General features: G+C 39.8%; 1 pseudogene; it reads left to right on the forward strand.

Moving 5' to 3' along the window:
• LOC138877995 (uncharacterized) overlaps nt 1-22015 on the forward strand; it is a 42848-nt pseudogene extending 20833 nt beyond the window's left edge.
• Nucleotides 22016-24739: the final 2724 nt, after the last annotated feature.

Here is a 24739-nt window from a genome sequence, read left to right on the forward strand (position 1 = left end):
ATGCACTATAGCACTAACTTGGTGAGTCATCTTTATAGTTTTACAGTCCATAGAATGCTTCTTTGTAACCAAGTCTTTCATGAATTTTGCATAACCTGGCATTTGTTCAAGTGCCTCCACCAGAGGCACATTAATAGATAAGCTCTTCATCTTGTCAATGAACTTTTTAAACTGATTATCATTATTCTGCTTCGCGAGCTTTGAGGATAAGGTGGAGGTGGTCTTGGCAAAGGAGCCTTGGTTTTTGGCACAACCAGCTCCTACATGTCAATTATGTGATCCCTTCACGGGTTCACATCATTTTGGGTTTCCACCTCGACTTCTTGAATATCAATCCTCACTTCATTGTTCATATTTTCATCAACCACATCTTCAACTACCAAAGGGACTTCGTCATCTTGCAACTCAACATCATCATCCATGACTTGTTTTTGCTTAGAGGTATTAACATCACCGCCTCTCCCACTTCTTGTTGTGATCGTCATAACATGATTGTTCCCACCCTTTGGGTTCACTACCATATCACTTGGTAGAGCACCATTTGGGCGAGTATTTAATGACTGAGAGATTTGGCCTAATTGCACCTCCAAGTTTCGGATAGAGGTGTTATGAGAAGCTAACTGTGCATCTGAATCCACATTCCTCTTCATCATCTACTCGAACATCATTTCAATTCTACCCATATCATTACCAGAAGAACTAGGACCTTGAGAAGGGAAAGGGAGTGGATTGTTCGGTTGTTGGTACATTGGGGGCCTTTGAAATCCTTGCCCCCGGATGCCTTGGTTTCCATTGTTGTTCCACCCACCTTGATTGTTTTTGTTGCCCCATTTGTTTTTATTTCCATTTCAATTGTCTTGGTTGTTGTTCTGATTACCCCAATTGTTGTTTTGGTTGTTGTTCCAATTGCCACCACTTTGTTGTTGATTGCACCAATTTCCTTGGGGTCGCCATTGTTGGTTTGAAAAGTTGCCTCTATTGCTTTGAAAGTTGTTAACATATTGTACTCTTCACTTTGGTCATCATAACCATCATTTTGACACCCATCATATTCATCAACAAATTGCTCAGAATTTCCTTGATTTTGTTGCCTCTTTTGCCTTCTCTTGTTGACAAGTATACTAACACCCTCCATGGCATTCATTTGGCGAGGATTCTGAACTTGTTGCATCTGTGCCTTATCCAATTGATTCATCGTAGTAGTAAGCTCAGCTATCGCTTGCCCGTGATCATGTAATTCCTTGTGCAAATGGATAACTGTAGGGTCACCTTGAGGCACATTTGCTCTACTCTGCCATGCTGAAGAAGTGTCCGCCATTTTATCAAGTACATCACATGCCCCTCATAAGAAAGCTTCATAAAATTGCCCCCGACCAATTGGTTAACAATGCATTGATTTGTAGTATTTATGCCCTGGTAGAAAGTTTGTTGGATCATGGCCTCGGTCATATCATTATTTGGGCACTCCTTCACCATCGTTCTATACCGCTCCCAAATCTCATGCAAAGGTTCCATTGGCTCTTGCTTGAAGGCTAATATTTCATCTCGAAGTGCCGCCATATGACTAGGAGAGAAGAATTTGGCAATAAACTTATCCGCCAACTCATCCCAAGTTGTGATGGAATGGTTGGGGAGTCTCTCGAGCCAATCCAATGCCTTTCCCTGAAGTGAGAACGGGAAAAGTCTCAATCTCAACGCATCCTCAGATACATTCATATGTTTGCTCCCCTGACATGTATCTACGAACCCCTTGAGATGTTTGGAGGAATTTTGATTTGCAGAGCCCGTGAAGTACCCACGCTGCTCAAGTAAGGTCAACATCACATTGGTTATCGGAACATTGCCCGCCCAGATTCGGGGTGGGATAATAGAACTTGCGTAGCCTTGGTTCGGTAATACTCTGGGAGCCACTCTTAGAGGAACCGGGGGAGGGTCTGGAATATTGTCAATTGGATTAGAATTGGCATTCCGGCCTCTCCGTTGACCTTGAGGTGCAAGAGGCACCTCATCTTGCTCAAGATCATCTACCTCCTCCACCGCTATCACGTTTCCAAGAGGATCATTACCGTTGTTTAAATCCATGTTGGTACCTGAGTAATGACACAAACAAGTAAGTAATAAAGAAGGAAAGAAGAACAATACACGAAACTAACTAAATAGATAACCAAAGTTGTTAGCTCCCCGGCAACAGCGCCAAAAAGTGATCGCTGCCAACTCCACACTACTAAAAAGTAGGAAGAGAGGGTCGCAATAGCTTTTACCCGATATGAGGGTCGGGATCGATTTCCACAGAGAGCTAGGAATGGAGTCGAGTATCTATCTAGACTAGAGTTGTGTAATTGTTCCAAATGTCACTTCCATACTTTTTTGGGTTTTTGATTATAAACTACTATTATCAAACTATTAATTGAAACTAGATTATGCTACGAGATAATTGCTAAGTTGTATCTAATGGGAAAAAGTGCACTAGGGTCGTGACATTACCTAGGTGGCTAATTGACGGGTAGCTGTTACTAAGGTTCGATTGACATAATTGGGGCTTATGCTATAATCGTTGCACAATTTTACCCACTCTCACACCTCTCGGTAGAGAGAGTGGTTTTGCCCAATTGACTCTCTTGAGACAAAATGGATAGGCAAATTAGCTCAAGCAACTAGGGTTCAAGTTAGGTAATTACTCTCTCGAGGTTTAATCCTTTAATTAGGACTATCAATTCTCTTGAGTCTATCCTAGTTCCTTGTTGGGTCAATTTTGGAGACTTAGGCTCTTTTTCTCAAGAAGAGTCAAGTCAACTTACCACAACCAGTGTTCGCAACCACCAATTCATAGATTAAACCATAAAATTGTCCCAAATAACAAACACCCATAGTCAATCTAACAATAGATGGCAACACCTATCAATTATCCACACTAGAGTTGAGCCACAACCCTAGCTAATGGGTTTAGCTACTCATGCTTGAAGGAGAAAATAGAGAAATAGATGAAGAACAAGCATATTAATTAAATGTAAATTTAAATACAAGAATCTATCGTTAATTTGAAGCTAAGATGCCAAAAATGGATACAGATGAGAATCCCAGGAGCGCAGCTCAGTTCTAGATATATCAGATAACCTAAAAATGGTAAAATGTTCTATTTATACTAGGCTGGAAAAACTGGACAAAAATAACCCTGCGGGGTCAGTGCGGGCTGCATAAAATGGACTGCGGCCGCACTAGGCTCTTGGACCTCAATTCTGGGCTCTCTAAACTTGGGCTCCGCTGACCGCGACTGCGGAGGCAGCTGGAGCGGTCCGCACAATCATGACCGCGGACCGCATTGCTTGAACTTTGGCATTTTTCATCTCTCTGAATCTCTCTTCCGCGGACCGCACAAAAAGGTAGTGTAGCCACTGAACCTTCACCGCGGATCGCGCAATGTGCATTGTGGTTGTGTTGCCTGAATCCTGGTTTTGCCATCTCTCTGAATCACCTAGTGCGGCCGCATTCGACTTTGTGCGGTCCGCACTAGGCTTGTTTTCCCTCAGGTTATTTTGTCTTTGATACTTGAGCAGGTTTCACTCCTTTTGAGCCGATCTTTGACATTTCGTCACTTTGTCGATCAAACCTGCAATCAAGCACAACTTATGAGCCTTTTGGGACTATTTTGTAATAATTTATAATCAAAGAATAGGCAAAAGGAGCATGAAACTCGTTAAAATCCGTACTTATCAATCATACTTTTTCCTTTAAATATTTTATGCTTTTCCTCTGTCATTCTTCTTACTTTTTATCTTTTTCTTTTAAAAATTATCTGGCCATGAATTATCTCTAATATATAATATTATGTGTAACTTTTCTAGGAAAAAAGCGAGAGGAACAAATAAAGTCGAAGGAAGTTGATTATGCCACACACATCAGGAAGAAAAAGTCATTCTTAAATTATAGATAATGTATGCCATGTTCACTATAAGCTTGTTGTAATTTATATATCAATACTTATTTTCCTAAATATATTTGCAACACATTTTTTACTATTTAAATAGATGACAAAGAAGAATGGTGTAAAACCAAGTCGTATCGAGGTGTTAAAAGAAACATATACGAGAAAGAAAAAACAACCAGTAAATGAGATAGCTGATGAAACTATGGTAAATTCTAATTCTTTATGAATATAAATTACTTTTTTATTAACTTTTATTGTATTACCTTTTCTTTCTAAAAGAAAGAAATGAATGAACTTGCTAAGGTGTATCCTGAGTTAAATGCCCCTGGAAGTGCTCCCAATAATGTGTATGCACATGTTATGTATAACGACCTGACTGGTCGTTTTGCTTTCTAAAACCCCGTTCCCATAAATAATACTTCTCATACTTGCTTTTACTGATTTATAACTTGCGGGGATAGTTGGTTCGAGATTTGGAAGAGTTTGGATTAAAATCGGAACACTTGGTTCCTTAAGGTTGGCATAAAAAGTCAAGTATGACTTCGGTCAACATTTTGAGTAAACGACATCGGAATCAGGATTTGAAGATTCCAACAAGTTCGTATGATGATTTTGGACTTAGGTTCAAATCGGGTTTTGAATGTCCCGGGAGCATTTTAGCACCTAATAGTGAAAGTTGGTTCTTGAAGACTTTTAGAAGTTCTTTAAATTTAGTTTGGAGTGATTTTTGGTGATATCGAGGTCCAAACGAAATTTTGAAATTGGAAATAGTTCCGTAGTGTCATTTAAGACTTTCAAGAAAAATTTGGTATCATTCCGAGTAGTATGCGTACGTTTCTGCGCATTAGAGTAAATTGAAGAACTTGAAGTTCTTAAGTTTGATTCAATTGTTTTAGGGTGTGATTTTTACTTTTGATGTTGTTTCGGGTATTCTGAGAGTTCAAGCAAGTCCGTCTTATGATTCCAAACTTGTTGGTACGCTCGGGCGGGGCTCTAGAGTCCCCGAGCGTCAATCAGACGAGGCTCAAAACAAGTTGAAAGTTTGGGGCAAGAGCTGAAGCTCCAAGTGCTTTCATAACCGCACCTGCGGTTGGTCAGCCGCAGGTGCGAGCTCGTAGGAGCGGTCAACGCCTCGCAGATGTGGACCAAGGAGAGGATCCCAGGTTTCGCATATGCAATTCCTTTTTTGCAAAAATGGGACCGCAAAAGTGAGAGCCCATCCGTAGAAGCGACCCCAGCCGGCCCACCCATATCTGCAGAAGCGGACCCCTGGTCCGTAGAAGTGGATCCGCAGGTGCAAAAAAGCTGGAGGCAGTGGCCTTCATTTAATCGGGGAGTTAGGCATTTTTCTCCCATTCTGTACATATTTGGGCGATTGGGGAGCTCTCAAAGAGGGGATTTCGACTTAGCACTTTTAGGTAAGTAAATTCTATACAGTGTGAGTTAAATACATAGTTTATGGGTAGATTATAACATGTAAATTAGTGAAAATCATGGGTTTAGATGAAAACCTAAGGTTTTGATAAAAATGAGATTTATCCACGAAATTTGTTATGGAATTTAGTAGAAATCATATATTTATGTTTCTAAGGTTATGGGTAACAACTTCCTTTAAAAATTTCCGGAATCCGATCATGTGGGCTCGGGGGTGAATTTTAGGAATCTTGTAATTTAGGTCGGAAAATCACTTAAATGGTGGAATTGTAAACGTTTGAGCATAGATTGATTAGTTTATGTAATGTTTGACTAGTTTTAAGTCATTTCTCGTCAAATTTGGAGGTTTGAACGTGTTCTTGAATTGGGAAGTAGGCTTTGAGACGAGGTAAGTCTTCTTTCTAACCTTGTAAGAGGGAATTAACCCCATAGGTGAATTAAATAAATATTTGTACCTATCTGTGGGGGATACGTACGTACATGGTGACGAGAGGTCGTACGTAGCTACTATCATGTTATTGTCCGGGTAGTTTAGGACCTGTATCACGCTATATTTAAAATGCTTGCGTCCTTACTTGCTATTATAATCACTTAAGTCATGCTGAAAATTGGTAAAATAATTATAGAAGGTTATACTCACTTACTTGAGGATATATATTAAATACTTGATTGTAAATGAGAAATGTGTGCTTTCTTGAAAAAAAATTATTATTTGTGAATCGGGTCGAGCGCCTCGGTAGTAAATAGGTGAATCTATGGTTCGCGTCATTCGACCCTTTAGCAGTGCACATTTTAATATGATGTTGGATCGGGCCGTACGACCTCGATATAATTGCGCATGTTAATTATTTGGAATTTCTCTATGATTTACACTGCCTAAATGCCTTGGAATGTAAGTGGTTAAATGATATGACTGAAATTTAAAATCTCATTTATGAAAGAAGAACTTATCACTTCCTGTTATTAAACTGTCAATATTGTTCATGATATCCATGCTTAGCATAACACTTTAATTATATTATTGTTGGCCCTAGTAAGTGTCAAGTCGACCCCTCGTTACTACTTCTTCGAGGTTAGACTAGATACTTACTAGGTACATATAATTTATGTACTCATACTATGTTTCTGTACTTAATTATACAGGATCTGAGGCAGGTGCATCTAGTTGCCCGCCCGGCGCGCATACTTGATCTTGGACTGAGACCTCACCGTGAGCTGCCCCCATCTGAGCCATTCAGCAGCATGCCGGAGTTTCTCTTTTGTTGTATCTATCTATTCTATTTCAGACAGTAGGATAGTCATCTTTTATATTCTGCTAGTTGCCCACACACTTGTAACACTAGATCTTGGCACATATTAGTAGACTTGATTTTTGGATTGTATTTCTATAATTATGACTTCTTCTAGTTGTTACCGTTTTACATGCCTTAAAAATCCGTTATTTATCAAATGCGTTAATTTTAAGTAAAGTTAAATATTGGGATTATGTTACGTACCGCATTTTCATACGTTACAGTTTCATCTTCAGTTAATTGACGTAGACTCAGGGATAAAATTATCTTAAGGTTAACGTATTTATGCTATTTACAACAAGCGATAAGTAAGTGCCGTGAATGATAAAGGGTAAATGAATCTAAGAAAATGAGTTTCATTGAAGGTTGTCAATTTGAGATAAATTACGGTCCGAGCCATAATACCTGGTATTTAGCGACTAGAGCCATACAAGGTACCCCATGACCACGATTGTAGGGTACGTAAAGGGTATTAAAAATGAGTAGTAATTTAAGTAATTTGAGGCAATTCTTAATTATGCGGGTAATTGGTTAATTATTAGGTAACAGAAAATTACCTAATTAATTAATAAATTAGTTGATAAAGATTTAAAATCCCCCCCCCACCCCACCCCCCCATATGACAGTAGGCCACGATTAAGACATATGACTAAGTAGTCATATGAGCTTAGGTGGCTACCTAAAGTGAATACATCATTAATGTGTAAAACATTCAATGTTATAAAAAGTTTGGTTCATTTGGACAGAGAATAAAAAAGTAAGAATCATATATCTTTCTTCCTAAGTTCAAAGTACTTCAAGAACATAAGCTAAACTCCATCTGAAAAAGCTTCCAATGAAATTCTTGCAACCAAACAATTCCAACGAGAATTATTAGAACCATAGCAACGTAATATTTTGCGGTTCTAAAGGAGTACAGTGCAATCTTTTTCAAGAATATTATACGAATTTTTCTTTACTCCATGTATGTTAAGGCCATCCCTTCTTTCTTTTGGCATGATCTATACGACACAAACGAAACGAGCAAATGCACAACTTCTATAAACTACTCTATTCGTAAAAATGCTAGAGATGTGTATATTCTTATTTTCTCACAAGTCTTATTATTCTATCATCTGTTCATGGGTCTCAAAAAAATACGTATTTGATAAAGTTTATCAGAAAGCCATATTGAGTTTTATGGCATTCCCAGAAAATCTTATTAACGTATTTCTTATGCATTTCATGCATTTATACATATACATTGACCCATGACCAGATGGCATTATATACACGTATATATGTATATTATATTTATATGGAATACGAGAAAAAGGTTACGGTGTTATATACGCACCACCACCTGATCAGTTGGTATATATTGATGATGTTACCCAGAGTGGCCGAGATGACATGATGGGATGCCCTTGGAGGCTTGATGATGTTATGTACATCTATACCCATGCATGGCACGACATTTATATATATGTGCATGACATTATAAATGTTTCAAAATTTACAAAGTTATTCAAACTTACAGATGAATTTCTTCATTCCATGTTTCATCTATGTCTTTTATGTACTAATTTTCATGCTTTACATACTCAGTACATTATTCGTACTGACGCCCTATTTCCTGGGGCTTGCATTTCATGCATGCGGGTGCAGGTAGGAAAGTTGATGATCCCTCTTCTTAAGATCCTTGATGTGACGACCCGGTCGGCCGTCTTAAGAATTTATGTTCCGATACCCTATTAACTGCATTCCCCAAGTTTATTTCTGCTATTTTGATTTGTCGGGATGTTCGGTTTTAAGTTGGGAGAGTTTTGGGACACTTAGTCCCTAAATGAGAACTTAACTGTTGGAAAGTTGACTGTAGTCGGAACAGTATGAAAACGGTCTTGGAATGGAAATCCGATGGTTCTGTCAGCTCTGTTGGGTGATTTTGGGGTTAGGAGCATGTTCAGATTGTATTTTGAAGGTCCATAGCTAATGTAAGCTTGAAATGCCGAAGGTTGAATTTTTGAAGTTTCCGGTTCGATAGCGAGATTTTTATCTGAGGGTTGGAATGGAATTCCGAGAGTTGTAGTAGTTCCGTTGTGTCATTTGGAATGTGTGTGAAAAATTTCAGGTCATTCAGACGTGGTTTGGTTGAGTTTTTGATCAAAAGCAGAATTCGAAAGATTTTAGAAACTTAGGCTTGAATCCGATGTGTTTTGATGTTGTTTGAGGTGTTTTGAAGATTGGTATAAGTTTGAATAAGGTTTTAGGATATGTTGATGCCTTTGGTTAAGGTCCCGAGGGCCTCGGGGTGATTTCAGATGGTTAACGAGAAGTTAAGGAAATGTTGCAGCTGATGTGTTTTTGCTGCTTCTGGTATTTTCGCATCTGCGGTTTGCAGACTGCAGAAGCGGCTAAGGAGATCGCAGAAGTGAATTTTGGTCCTTTCTTCAGGTTCCGCAGATGTAAAAGGAATACCGCAGAAGCGATAGTGCATCTGCGAAAGGGTGATTGCAGATGTGGTTTCTAGTCATTTAATGAAAGTCACAGATGCGAAGTAGTTTCCGCAGACGTGGGACCGCAGATGTGGTCCCAGGGTCGCAAATGCGGAAATCGTTGTTCAGAACATATAAATAGTTTCCTTCGTGAATTTGAGGGATTCTTTCACCATTTTCATCAGGGTTTGAAGATTTTCAGAGAGATTTTTGAGGAAAACAAAGGGGAATTACTTGGAGGTAATATCCATGACTTCATAACTCGTTTTTGTGTGATTAAAGTCCTAATTAGTTGTGAGAAATTTGGAAAAAATGGTTAATTAGGGCTTGAGTTTAAGAGGCCTTTAAATGAGGATTTGAGGGGTCATTTGGACTCTGATTTCTGTGTTCTTGTTATGTATTGACTCGTGAGAGTACGAGGTTTTTGAAATGTAAATTTCAGCCGATTCCGAGACCTGGGCTCAAGGGGCATTTTGGACATTTTATATAATTTCGTGTATCAACATAGAATTTATTTGTAGAATCAGTTATTTGAAGTGTTATTTACATTATGAGATTGAATTGAATAGATTTGGGCCATTTGGAGTCGAGTACTCGTGGCAAAAGCATGGTTTCGGGTTGACTTTGAGCCGGTTCAAGGTAAGTGGCTTGTCTAACCTTGTGTGGGGGACCTTCCCCTTAGGATATGATATATTTGATAATTGAAATGTCTTGTACGTGAGGTGACGAGTGCGTACTTGAGCTAATTGTTGATAATCTGATTTTTCCTTAAGTATTTCAGTTAAGTTCTTTTCCTGTTTTATTCTACTTGTGAATTTAGCTTGTTGCTAGTTTAGAAAAGCATATTTAGTTGACTTAATTGCCTATTTGCTTAAACTGCTTACTTGTATTACGTGAAGTATGTTAGGCTAGGATTAACTGTTTACTTGGTATGAAATTTAGCTTAATTGGGTATTCTTGTGTTGCTGTTGTGTGTTTTTACTTTGGGACTACATGACGGCATCCCGGGAGATCCCTTGTATGTATTTATGATCTGGACTGAGGTGCAAGATACCAAGAGATCCTTGGCACGTATATTTAGTATACTAAGAGATCCTCGGGATACCAAGAGATCCCTAGCATACATTGAGGATACCGAGAGATCCTCGGGATACCAATAGATCCCTAGCAAATATTGAGGATACCAAGAGATCCCTAACATATATTGAGGATACCGAGAGATCCTCGGGATACCAAGAGATCCCTGGTATATGTTGAGGGTACTAATAGATACTCGGGATACTGAGAGATCCCCGGTTATCATCCTTGTTATGAGTGGTACTTCCTGGTGTTTGCCATTATTTCTGTTTCCGTTATTGTATTCCTTATTTTTCTGTGTAGATTCTTATTGTAGATTTTCAACTGTTCTACTTATCTTATACTGTCATGTCTCATATTCTTTATTTTATCTTAGTAGGGCCCTGACCTTCCTCGTCACTACCCAACTGAGGTTAGGCTTGGCACTTACTGAGTACCGTTGTGGTTTACTCATGCCCCTTTTGCGCATATTTTTCATGTGTATGTCCAGGTACTCCTACTCAGACCTACCATCTTTGAGGGAGGCGACTACTTAGAGACTTTGAGGTACATCTGTCGTGTCTGCAGACTGAGGAGTCCCTTTCTATTCCTGCCTTTTTGTATTTAGCCCTTCAGTACTTTCTGTTCTTATTAGACAAATTCCGGAGTTAGAGCTATGTAGTATTTCTTTTTCTTAGCTTGTGATATAGATATTGGTTTTCAGATCTATATGAATATGGTGCATGCCGAGCGGCACATTTAACACTATTATTGCCTTATTTCTATTTTAAATTGTTTTACTTCTGCAAGTTTTGGTTATTTTCTGCAAGTTTTGGTTATCTTCTACAAGTTTAGGCTTACCTAGTCGTAGAGACTAGGTGCCGTCACGCTGGTTCACGGAGGGTGAATCGTGGTCGTGACAAGTTGGTATCAGAGCTCTAGGTGTATAGGAGTCATGGATCACAAGCCGGTTTATTATAGTCTCACTGATTGGTACGGAGACGTCTGTACTTATCTACGAGAGGCTATGTAACTGTTATGAAAATTCCACTTCATTTGATTTCCTTGTTGTGTGATATTTTGACTTCACAATTCTAAACTTATGTCTTCTATTCTCTCACAGATGGTGAGGACACGTGCTACTTGGATGATTAGGCACCCGCATCCCCTACTACTGCTGTCAGAGGCCGGGGCTGGGGTAGAGACCGAAGACGCGCACGGGATGCAGCCAGAGAACCTATGCGAGCTGCCGTCGAGGTACTACCAACAGATCCAACCAGAGTTCAGGCACCTGACACGCCTACTGCTACTACTACTCCATCTCTTCAGGAGACTTTTGCATAGTTCATGAGCATGTACACTAGCTTGGCTCAGGCAGGGTTGATTCCCCTTGCTGCAGCTACATCTCAGGCCGGGGGAGGAGCACAGACTCCCGCCGCCCGCACTCCTGAGTAGCGAGTGCATGTTGATCAGGTCCCTAAGATTATTCCTGTGCCGCCTGTAGTGCCAGTTCAGCCCGAGGACAGGGCAGTGGCTTTCAAGGATGAGCAGTTAAGGCTTGAAAGGTTCAAGAAGTACAAGCTTCCTGTATTCAGTGGTCTAGCATCGGAGGATGCTCTGGGATTTATTGATGAGTGTTACCGCATTCTCCGTACCATGGGTATCTCAGGATTGAGCGGGGTTTCTTTCACTACCTTCCAGCTTCGAGGAGCCGCCTATGAGTGGTGCGCACCTATGAGTTAGATAGTTCAGATGAGGCTGCTTCACTGACTTGGGCTCAATTTTTCAGATCTGTTCCTGAGGGAGTATGTTCCTTAGAGCCTTAGGGACGCATGGCGCGCAGAGTTTGAGCATTTGCACTAGGGCGCTATGACTATTTCAGAGTATGCTGTCAGTTACACCAGTTTGTCTAGGCATGCACCAGCCTTGGTTTCTACTGTTCGCGAGAGAGTTCACCTATTTATTGAGGGCCTTATTCCTAACATCAAATCTAGCATGGCTTGTGAGTTGGAGAAGGATATTTCTTATCAGCAGGTGGTGAGAATTGCTAGGAGGATTGAGGGTATGCATGCTAGGGAGAGAGAGGAGAGGGAGGCCAAGAGGTCTCGAGAGTCGGGCCATTATTCTGGTGCTCGTACCCTAACTGCAAGTCGTCATGGTAGGGGTTATAAGAGTTGCCCTGTTCATTCAGCTCTTCTAGCAGCCAGTAGTGCCCTAGATCCTCCTAGACCTCATGATCCTTATATGCACCACCGGTATCTAGCGCGCCTCCTATGCGGGGTGCTTTCAGAGGTCAGTCTAGTAGACCTGGCTTGAGCCAGTCATAGCCGCCATGTCCTCCCAGGGCTTGTTTTGAGTGTGGTGACACACGCCATGTGGTGAGGGATTGCCCTAGACTTGGGAGGAGTGCGCCTCCATAGACGTCTTAGCCACAATGTGCCCTGCAGAGTTCACAGGCCATGGTTATAGCTCCAGTTGCTACCCCACCTGCTCAGCCAGCTAGATGTGGAGGTCGGGGAGGTAGAGGTCGCCCTCGAGGGGGACGTCAAGCCAGATACTATGCCCTTCCTGCCTGTACCGAGGCTATTACCTCTGATTCTGTCATTACAAGTATTATATTGGTTTTCCATAGAGATACATCGATTCTATTCGATCCAGGATCTACTTACTCTTATGTGTCTTCTTATTTTGCTTCGTATTTTGGTGTACCTTGGGATTCTTTGAGTTCCCCTGTTTATGTTTCTACACATGTGGGAGATTCTCTCATTGTGGACTGTGTTTATCAGTCGTGTTTGGTTGCTCTTACTGGTTTTGAGACTAGAGCCGATTTATTGTTACTCAGTATGTTTGACTTTGATATTATCTTGGGCATGGACTTGTTGTCACCCCATTATGCTATTCTTGATTGTCACGCCAAAACAGTGATGTTGGCTATGCCAGGTGTACTGCGTGTTGAGTGGAGGGGTACTTTAGATTACACTCCCAGTATAGTTATTTCTTTCCTTAGAGCTCAATGTATGGTTGAGAAGGGGTGTGACACATATTTAGCTTATGTAATAGTTGTCAGTATTGATACCCCTTTAGTTGATTCAGTTCCAGTAGTACGGGATTTTTCCGATGTGTTTCCAACTGATCTTCTAGGCATATCGCCTGACAGAGATATTGATTTTGGCATTGATCTACTGTCGGGGACTCAGCCCATTTCTATTCCTCTGTATCGTATGGCTCCTTGAAGGAGTTGAAGGATCAGTTGCAGTAATTGCTTGATAAGGGTTTTATTCGACCCCGTGTTTCATCTTGGGGTGCTCCTGTCTTGTTTGTAAAGAAAAATGTTGGTTCTATGCGTATGTGTATTGATTACCGCCAGTTGAACAAGGTTACAGTGAAGAACCGTTATCCGTTGCCTCGTATCGATCATCTATTTGACCAGCTTCACGGCGGGCGGGTGTTTTATAAGATTGATTTGCGCTTAGGTTACCATCAGTTGAAGATTCAGGAGCCCGATATCTCGAAGACTGCTTTCAGGACTCGGTATGGTCATTACAAGATGTCATTTGGGTTGACCAATGCCCCAACAGCCTTTATGCATCTGATGCACAGTGTGTTCCGGCCGTATCTTGGCTCGTTCATCATTGCCTTTATTGATGATATTCTGGTGTATTCCTGAAGTCGGGAAGATCATAAGCAGCACCTGAGGATCGTGCTTTAGACTTTGAGAGAGAAGAAGCTATATGCTAAATTCTCGAAATGTGAGTTTTGGTTGGATTTAGTGGCATTCTTAGGCCACATGGTATCGAGTGAAGGTATTCAGGTAGATCCGAAGAAGATAGATGTCGTGCAGAGTTGGCCCAGACCATCCTTAACTAAAGAGATCTGTAGTTTCCTTGGTTTGGCGGGTTATTACCGTCGCTTTGTGGAATGGTTTTCATCGATTGCAGCCCCTTTGACCAGGTTGACCTAGAAGGGTGCTCCATTTTAATGGGCGAATGAGTGTGAGGCGAGCTTTCAGAAGCTCAAGGCAGCTTTGACCACAACCCCAATTTTAATACTACCTACAGGTTCGGGGTCTTATATGGTCTATTGTGATGCCTCGAGGGTTAGACTCAGAGCGGTGTTGATGCAGGATGGTAGGGTGATTGCCTATGCGTCTAGATAGTTGAAGATACATGAGAAGAATTACCCTATTCACGACCTTGAGTTGGCTGCCATTATTCACACCCTGAAGATTTGGCACCACTATTTATACGGGATTCCCTGTGAGATTTATATTGACCATCGGAGCTTGCAGCATTTGTTCAAGCAAAATGATCTAAATTTGCGCTAGAGGAGATGGTTGGAGTTTCTGAAGGACTGTGATATCACTATTTTGTATCACTCGGGCAAGGCCAATGTGGTGGCCGATGCTTTGAGTCACCGAGCAGAGAGTTTGGGGAGTTTGGTTTATTTACCAGCATCAGAGAGGCCTATGGCGATGGATGTTCAGGCTTTAGCCAGCCAGTTTGTGAGATTGGATCTTTCGGAGCCCAGTCGGGTTCTAGCTTGCGTGGTTTCTCGGTCTTCGTTATTTGATCGTATCAGGGAGCGACAGTATGATGACCCTCATTTGCTTGTCCTCAAGGACAATGTTCAGCATGGTGATGCTAGGGATGCGACTATTGGTGATGATGCGGTATTGAGGATGTAGGGTCAGAGTACCCAATGTCGATGGGCTTTGAGAGTTGATTCTAGAGGATGCCCATAGCTCGCGGAATTCCATTCATCTGGGTGTCGTGAAGATGTATCAGGATTTGAGGCAGTACTATTGGTGGAGGCGGATGAAGAAAGATATAGTTGGATTTGTAGCTCGGTTCCTCAACTGTCAGTAGGTGAAGTATAAGCACCAGAGGCTGGGTGGGTTGCTTCAGCAGATAGAGATTCCGGAGTGGATGTGGGAGCGGATCACCATGGACTTTGTAGTTGGACTCCCACGGACTTTGAAGAAGTTTGATGCTATTTGGGTGATTGTGGATCGGCTGACCAAGTTTTCTCATTTCATTCCTATGTGTACTACTTATTCTTCGGAGCGGTTGGCGGAGATTATATCTGAGAGATTGTTTGTTTGCATGGTATTCTAGTTTCCATAATTTCGGATAGAGGTACTCAGTTCATATCACGGTTTTGGAGGGCCATTCAGCGTGAGTTGGGTACTTGGGTAGAGTTGAGTACAACTTTTCACCCTCAGACGGACGGACAGTCCGAGCGAACTATTGAGATTCTTGAGAATATGCTCCGTGCGTGTGTGATTGAGTTTGGAGGGTCTTGGGATCAGTTCTTGCCATTGGCGGAGTTTGCTTACAACAACAGTTACCAGTCTAGCATTCAGATGGCACCGCATGAGGCTTTATATGGTAGGCAGTGTAGATCTTCGGTGGGTTGGTTTGAGCTGGGTGAGGCTAGACTATTGGGCATAGATTTGGTTCAGGATGCTTTGGAGAAAGTTAAGGTGATTCAGGATAGACTTCATACAGCCCAGTCCAGACAGAAGAGTTACGCGGACCGAAAGGTTCGTAACATTTCCTATATGGTTGGAGAGCGGGTTCTGCTTCGGGTTTTGCCTATGAAGGGTGTTATGAGATTCTGGAAGAAGGGGAAGTTGATTCCGAGGTTTATTGGCCCTTTTGAGATATTGAGGCATGTTGGGGAGGTTGCTTATGAGCTTGCCTTACCTCCCAACTTGGTAGGAGTTCATCCGGTGCTTCATGTTTCGATGCTCTGGAGGTATCACGGAGATCCATCGCACGTGTTGGATTTCAGTTCAGTCTAGTTGGACAAGGATCTATCTTATATTGAGGAGCCAGTGGCAATATTGGGCAGGCATGTTAGAAAGCTGAGGTCAAAGAACATTGCATCAGTGAAGGTCCAATGGCGGGGCCAGCCGGTCGAGGAGGCGACCTGGGAGACCGAGTAGGATATGCACAGTCGTTACCCTCATCTTCTCACTACTTCAGGTATGTCTCTATGCTCGTTTGAGGATGAATGAAAGTTTAAGTGTAGGAGGATGTGACGACCCGGCCGGTCATCTCAAGAATTTACGCCCCAATCCCCTATTAACTGCTTTCCCCGAGTTTATTTCTACTATTTTGATTTGCCGGGATGTTCGGTTTTATGTTCGGAGAGTTATGGGACACTTAGTCCCAAAATGAGAGCTTAAGTGTTAGAAAATTGATCGTAGTCAGAATAGTGTGAAGACGACCTCAGAATGGAAAATCAATGGTTCCGTCAGCTCCGTTGGGTGATTTTGGGGTTAGAAGTGTGTTCAGATTGTATTTTGGAGGTCCGTAGATAATTTAGGCTTGAAATGCCGAAGGTTGAATTTTTGAAGTTTCTGGTTCGAAAGCGAGATATTTATCCGAGGGATGGAAAGGAATACCGAGAGTTGCAGTAGTTCCATTGTGTCATTTGGGATGTGTGTGAAAAATTTCAGGTCATTCGGATGTGGTTTGATTGAGTTTTTTTTATCAAAAGCAGAATTCGGAAGATTTTAGAAACTTGGGCTTGAATCTGATGTGTTTTGATGTTGTTTGAAGTTTTTTTGAAGATTGGTATACGTTTGAATAAGGTTTTAGGATATGTTGATGCCTTTGGTTGAGGTTTCGGGGACCTCGGGGTGATTTCGGATGGTTAACAAGAAATTGAGGAAATGTTGCAGCTGCTGTGTTTTTGCTGCTTCTGGTATTTTCTCATTTGCGATTTGGGGACCGCAGAAGCGGCTAAGGAGATCGCAGAAGCGAATTTTGGTCCTTTTTTCAGGATCCGCAGATGCGGAAAGAATACCGCAGAAGCGGTAGCGCATCTGCAAAAGGGTGATCACAGATGTGGTTTCTGGTCATTTAATGAAAGTCGCAGATGCGACGTAGTTTCCGCATACGCAAATGCGAAAATCGCTGGGCAGAACATATAAATAGTTGCCTTCGCGAATTTGAGTGATTCTTTCACCATTTTCATCCTGGTTTGAAACTTTTAAGAGAGATTTTTGAGGAAAACAAAGGGGAATCACTTGGAGGTAATATCCTTGACTTCATAACTCGTTTTTATGTGATTAAAGACTTAATTAGTGGTGAGAAATTTGAGAAAAATGGTTAATTAGCGCTTGAGTTTAAGAGGACATTAAGTGAGGATTTGAGGGGTCATTTGGACTCAGATTTCAGTGTTCTAATTATGTATAGACTTGTGAGAGTACGAGGTTTCTAAAAATGTAAATTTCACCCGATTCCGAGACATGGGCCCGAGGGGCGTTTTGGTCATTTTATATAATTTCGTGTATTAGCTTAGAATTTAATTGTAAAATCAGTTACTTGAAGAGTTATTTACATTATGCGATTGAATTGAATAGATTTGGGCCATTGTAGTTGAGTACTCATGGCAAAAGAGTGGTTTCGAGTTGACTTTGAGCCGGTTCGATGTAAGTGACTTGTCTAACCTTGTGTGGGGGACCTTCCCCTTAGGATATGATATATTTGATAATTGAAATGTCTTGTACGTGAGGTGCCGAGCGCGTACTTGAGCTAATTGTTGATAATCCGGTTTTTTCCTTAAGTATTTCAGTTGAGTTCTTTTCCTGTTTTATTCTACTTGTGAATTTAGCTTGTCGCTAGTTTAGAAAAGCATGTTTAGTTGACTTAATTGTCTATTTGCTTAAACTGCCTCACTTGCATTACGTGAAGTATGTAGGCTAGGATTAACTGTTTACTTGGTACGAAATTTAGGTTAATTGGGTATTCTTATGTTGTTGCTGTGTGTTTTTACTTTGGGACAACAGGACGGCATCTCGGGAGATCTCCTGTATGTATTTATGATCTGGACTGAGGTGCGGGATATCAAGAGATCCCTGGCACATATATTAAGGATACCAAGATATCTCTAGCATACATTGAGGATACCAAGAGATCCCTAGCATATATTGAGGATACCAAGAGATCCCTAACATATATTGAGGATACCAAGAGATCCCTAACATATATTGAGGATACCAAGAGATCCTCGGGATACCAAGAGATCCCTAGCATACATTGAGGATACCGAGAGATCCTCGGGATACCAAGATATCCCTGGCATATATTGGGGGTACTAAGAGATCCTCGGGATACTAAGAGATCCCCAATTATTATACTTGTTATGAGTGGTGCTTCCTAGTGTTTGCCATTATTTCTGTTTCCGTTATTGTATTCCTTATTTTCCTGTGTAGATTCTTATTGTAGATTTTCAACTGTTCTACTTATCTTATACTGTCATGTCTCATATTCTTTATTTTATCTCAGTAGGGCCCTGACCTTCCTCGTCACTACCCAACTGAGGTTAGACTTGGCACTTACTGAGTACCGCTTTGGTTTACTCATGCCCCTTTTGCGCATATTTTTCATGTGTATGTCCAGGTACTCCTACTCAGACCTACCATCTTTGAGGGAGGCGACTACTTAGAGACTTCGAGGTACATCTGCCGCGTCTGCAGACCGAGGAGTCCCTTTTTATTCTTGCCTTTTTGTATTTAGCCCTTCTGTACTTTTTGTTCTTATTAGACAAATTTCGGAGTTAGAGTTAATTTCTTTTTCTTAGCTTGTGACTCGTGGGTTTTCGGGTCTTAGATTTAGATATTGGTTTTGAGATCTATATGAATATGGTGTATGCCGAGCGGCACATTTAACACTGTTATTGCCTTATTTCTGTTTTAAATTGTTTTACTTTCGCAAGTTTTGGTTATTTTTCGCAAGTTTTGGTTATCTTCCGCAAGTTTAGGATTACCTTGTCGTAGAGACTAGGTGCCATTACGATGGTTCATGGAGGGAGAATCGAGGTCGTGACACTTGATCAATGAGAATTAGCGTGCTCCACTTGATCCAGAGTTGTTTTTGATTTTGGTACGATATGTTTGTGTATATATATATATATGGGTATGATGTGGCTTAGTCCCATCTTTGTACAATTATATTTCTATTAGAGGTCTGTAGACAATATGTATGGTCGTATAGTATGTGGCCTTGCCGACTTTTAGTTTTGGATATGTAGTTTTCTATAGCAGCCTTGTCGGTTCGCCCTACGTATTTCGCACGTGTATGTATATATGTCTTTTGGACAGGTTTCCTCACGTACGCTATTCTACTGGTTCTGCAGATTTTATTCATGTTTATATCTTAGACGCATGCTTAAAGGTATTCGACAGGTAGGACTCGTCACCCGTCGCGATCCATCGGTTTGTGTCGTGACAGATTGCTTAAATAAAAAATGGGAATTCACTAGTTGATTAGTGTTGGCTTGCCTAATAATGATGTTGGGCGCCATCATGACCTATAATGAAATTTGGGTCGTGACATTATGGGGCCAGACACTCATGAAAATGTTCGAACTCTAGGAAAAGGAGCAGCTCCAAATTTTGTTTATGGCCCTGCATATAAAAGATCCCAGGTCGAGCAAAGAAAATTTGATAGAAGGGTTGAGATAGAAGTTGAAAAATCTACCTCCGCTATAAGAATTGAGATGGAAGAAAATTTGTCTGAAGCAAAAGAAGAAATAGAAGTGAAGGAGCAAAAGTTATTTGAAGCAAAAGAAGAAATAAAAACGACGGGGAAAAAATATTTGAAGAAACAAAGAATATGGAAGCAAACTTAGACAATAAAGTAAAGTTGGGTATAGGTGCATATCTAGAGTCTTTGGGTATTACTATTGGCTCAAATAGGAAATTATTTGGTAATGAGCAGGTAAAAAATATTGTGCTCTTTAGCAAAAAATTATTGTTTTTAAGATAATCTTGTAATTTAGTTTTCTTTTAATTGTAGTAATCTTCCTCTTTTGTAAGAGGTTTCTAATAACTCAATGGACGATCACCAACTATCACTATCACATATTTCAGTTGTTCACACAAAGAAGGTGAGTTCATAAACTCATTTTAACTATACCCTTTTAACTATAAATTACGAATTGATGTTACTATGGATGTAGCCTTCGTTTATTGCTTTTACTTTCTGTTCGTGTCTAATTTCAACTTAAAAAAGTTATGTATATGTTTTTTGGGTATGTACCTCACATGGGTTCAGGGATAGTTGCATTCCCATTTTAAAGAATCCTGGATTTGTAGCTTGTGCTATTTTGGGAAAGATTTAATTATAATCATTTATATGTCTACATTATATTGGAGTTATTGGCTAAGGGTTTAATTGTGCTGGTTGCACTTTAACCAGATGGGCTCCGATAATTTCAAAATAACAATGCTTTTTTAAGTACATATAGTCGATTTAAGTTATTGGTAAAAACTTTACAGTGACCGAATATTTCTCCTTTTCTTGCATATGTGCATTTGATTAAAATTCAATCTGTAATAAACGTAGGTGGTAAGTGATAGTGGCTAAAGTTTGTGGCGTTGTAATGATCATAGAGGCTAGCAGTCGGCCTTAAGCCAGCAGGGGGAAGTCAGAGTGGATCTAGTTTTAGTAGACTGGGTTATCATCTTCATTGTTTCTCTCTAGCCAATTCCTTACCATTTTTCCCTTCTTCTCAACTGAATTATGTCCATCTTATTCACTCGGTGGTCTTTTGTAGGGACATGGGTTTATCTCCCTCTAATTTCAAGTAACTTTTATTTATAGGGAGCTTTTTTTAGGACAATTCCATGTAATCCTGTGACCTAAAGAAGCTAATGCAACAATCAAATCTAAAAGGTGGTTTATGTTTGCCACATTTAGTTGCACAATTTGATTTATCTCTGCCATGGAAAAGAAAAATTACTTTACCAAGGGCTTAAGGATTAAATGTTGTATTGGATTATGTAGAAGTTATTTGCTTATATTTGTGGTTGGAGTGCGGCTGATTGGTCGTATAAAATAGGTCACACTGTAAGTTTTGCAAGTTTAATTTTGCTCGTATATTTGATTCAGGTATTCTTTATTCACATAGAATGTTGGATTATTTTTTAGCATCATATGATGTTTGATTTATAAGTTATTTGGTTTCTTCTCTTGCATATTTCTTATAAGGTTTAAAATTCTAATGTCTGCTTTTTCTCTTTTTTTGGATATGTAGCTATTATGTGCTGCTTGAGAGTAAAACAATTTGAAGGGTATATTCTGATCGATGTATAGTTCATTTCAGCTAGATAAATTGATCTCTTACTTAAGAGATAATTAATGGGTTGTTTTACCTGGCATAGAAGTCAAATTAACTTTATCTTATTTAGCGACCTCATCTTCCAAATGCAATTAATAGAAGTATCTTGAGTGATTTTGGAGTTGTTATTACTAATATGAAACATATTATAAAGGGATTTGATTGAGAAGTTACCAGAGTTTTCTTCTCAGGATAATATAATCAAGAAAACTGAAGTTAGTGAAGTTGGCACAAAGAAAAAGAAGCATGTAAGTTTGAAATAATTACAAGATTTTTGTTCTTTCTTTTCAAAGGGAGAAATCCTTCATGTTAGTTTGCAAAACTTATATAACATTCATTAGTTTTCAACTCACTATACCATTTACCAAAACTAATATTTTAAAATTCAACTCTCCCCTCTCCCACATTCCCCCACAACCAAATAATATTATTTTAGTTGTTGTTGGGTTTGGGCGGTTGCGTTCACTTTGTTAGATTTTTTGCTTTATGTTATCTATTTATCTCTCTCTTCAGCTGCTATTATTGCATTCATTATCAATTTGTTTCTCTTTTAGAACCTTAATCGGTTATTATTTTTGGTATTCCAATTATTTTAGAGGAGGAAAGAATTCACTTTATTATAAAGTTATGATTCTTTTTTTTTTGTGACTTCTTGTGCAACATTTTTGAAGGAAGTGATGCATGTCAATTACTGGCAATGAAAAGCTTGACTTGTGGAGAGTTGGTTTTATAAGATTTAGTCTAGAAGTTAAGGAAATTAATTCGAATTAGGAGTGATCTTAACGTAATTACAGGCTGAAGTTATTTTCTTTTATGATTTAGTTAGATTTGGGTTTTATGTGAAAACAAATCATTTGATTTGATATTATCTATAATGTACTAAGTACATTTTATATTGCTACTTTATTTTTTGGTTAGAGTATTAAAAGTATCACGATCCGGAATTTCCACCATCAAGACCGTGATGACGCCTAATAATTCACTTGCTAGGCAAGCCAACGTTAGAATAATATAATCTTTTTAACATATCAAATTAGATATTAAAGTGGAACTAAAGTAAGTGAATAAATTTAAAGTAACAATGAAGAAGCTGAACTAACCAAATATCTATTACAATTTCCTGAACCTGATGTCACGAGTGCATGAACTACTAGACCAATACACATAAGGGTCTGGAATAAATAGCAAGCTATTCAAATGAAAGTACTCAACTAAATAGCCAGAAGATAGAGACTCCAGGAGTTGCGGGCACTGAACAGTCGGACCTCAAGTCTCCGCAAATGTCCGATCCAAGCTCGTTAATAACCGCAGCTGGGACCGTCTTCACAATCTGCATAGTGTTCAGAGTACAGTATCAGTACAACTGACCCCATGTACTGGTAAGTGCCAAGCCTAACCTCGACGAAGTAGTGGTGAGGCTAAGGCGGGTCACCTATGCTGAAACCTGTACGTAGTCTATAATAATGACAGAATAATTGAAATACAGTAAAGAATTAAATAGCCAATAGGAAATGATAATCACACCTTCGAAAATAAACCACTATCACCCAAACTTACCATTCTCTACCAGCTCAAATAAAAATACCAAAAAAACAATGCAGCTGAAGAAATAGAAACATATAGGTTGTTGCAGCGTGCAATCCGATCCCACCAGACAACAGTTAATCCTCCCTTATTCCACCATAACATTATTAATAACAGTAAATAATATATATATTTGTTGCGCGTGCAACGCAATCCCACCATATATCAATATAAATATCATAATTCATCCTTATTTCACCATATCAATTCACCCATATTCCACATGTTGCGGCGTGCAATCCAATCTTACTGTATATATATATCACCCTTATTCCATCATATCATTCCTCCCTTATTACACCTGTTGCGGCGTGCAGCTTGATCCCACCATACCAATACCAAACAGTCAATGTACACAGTCAAATAACTATGCTAAATCACAAGGCCTTTATTATAAATAAATAACAAACTGAACCAAGAAAAGGAACGTTGTTCAACATAGAATCTACACAAATAATACTATACAACGAGACCAAACCAGCAGTTTACAACTAAAAGGTACAAACAAGTCAAATTAAGCAAATATCAGGGATTAGGGAAAACTATGAAAAGAGCTAACATGATTAACAAAAGAAAATATTGATTAACATGTAGCAATTAAGCATGTAAAGCATTTAGATCATTTAACAATTAAGATCGGAGGAAAAACAATTAAGAAAAAATGATAAATCAGGAAAAATAAATAATTCGGCGGCGTATAAACACTCGTCACCTTGCATACACACCGCTCATATGGAATTCACATAGCACAGTCCGAGGGTTCATAATTCCCTCAAGTCAAGTTAGAAACAACACTTACCTTGCTCCAAAGGCCACTCAAAGCTCAATCGCAGCTTTGCCTTTCAAACTAGCCTTCGAACCAACAATATCTAGTAAATTACCAACCAAATATTTCAAAATAAGACTTAGAAATCACCCACGATCAATAAGCATTCAATTTAGGCTATTATTGAAAAAGTCAACAAAAGTTAACACCCGGGCATATTTGGTCCAAGCCTGAAATTCTAACCAAAACATGATTACCCATTCACCCCGAGCCCGGATATGTAATTACTTTTGGAATCTGACCTCAATTTGAGGTCTAAATCCCAAAATTTCGAAATCCCTAGTTTCTACCCAAAAATTTCTAATTCCACCATGAAAACCTTAGATTCTAGGATAAAATCCTGTAAAATGAAGTGAAAGATTGAAAGAAATTAGTTTACAATCCCTTACGTATGATTTGGGGAAGAAAAGATCTTTGAAAAATCGCCTCTTTTGTTTTAGGTTTTGAAAATTTGAAGAATGGGAGAAAAATCCTGTCTAAGTCCCTTTTCATCAGCTGCAGATGTCGCATTTGCGACTTGAGCTTCACAATTGAAGCTCGCAAATACAAAGGGACCATCGCAAATGCGAGGTCCTTCACATCTCTGTTTCCTTCGCAATTGCGAACTTGAATCTCCGCAAATGCGAAAAAATGATCGCATTTGCGATCACTGCCCCTCCCGTCTTTACTTCGCAAATGCGAAGAATTCTTCACAATTGCAAGTCTGTATGGCCTAGTTTCTCTTCGCATCTGCGATGAGATTCTCGCAAATACCAACCTCTCAGAGATTGCAATTGCGATGCCTGATCTTGCAATTACGAGATCAGAGGCCTGCAACAACCTCAGTTACACCAACAAATTTTTTCTAAGTTTAAATCACTCTGTAGCCTATCAGAAATTCACTCGAGCCCTCGGGGCTCCAAACCAAACATGCACAAAAGTCTATAAAGAACATACGAACTTTCTCGCACGATTATATCGCCAAAATAACACCGAGAACTACGAATTTAGTACCAAATCAAACGAAATTCTCAAG

This window comes from Nicotiana sylvestris, chromosome 9 (genome assembly GCF_000393655.2).
Source record: "Nicotiana sylvestris chromosome 9, ASM39365v2, whole genome shotgun sequence".
In the NCBI taxonomy this organism is placed as follows: Eukaryota; Viridiplantae; Streptophyta; class Magnoliopsida; order Solanales; family Solanaceae; genus Nicotiana; species Nicotiana sylvestris.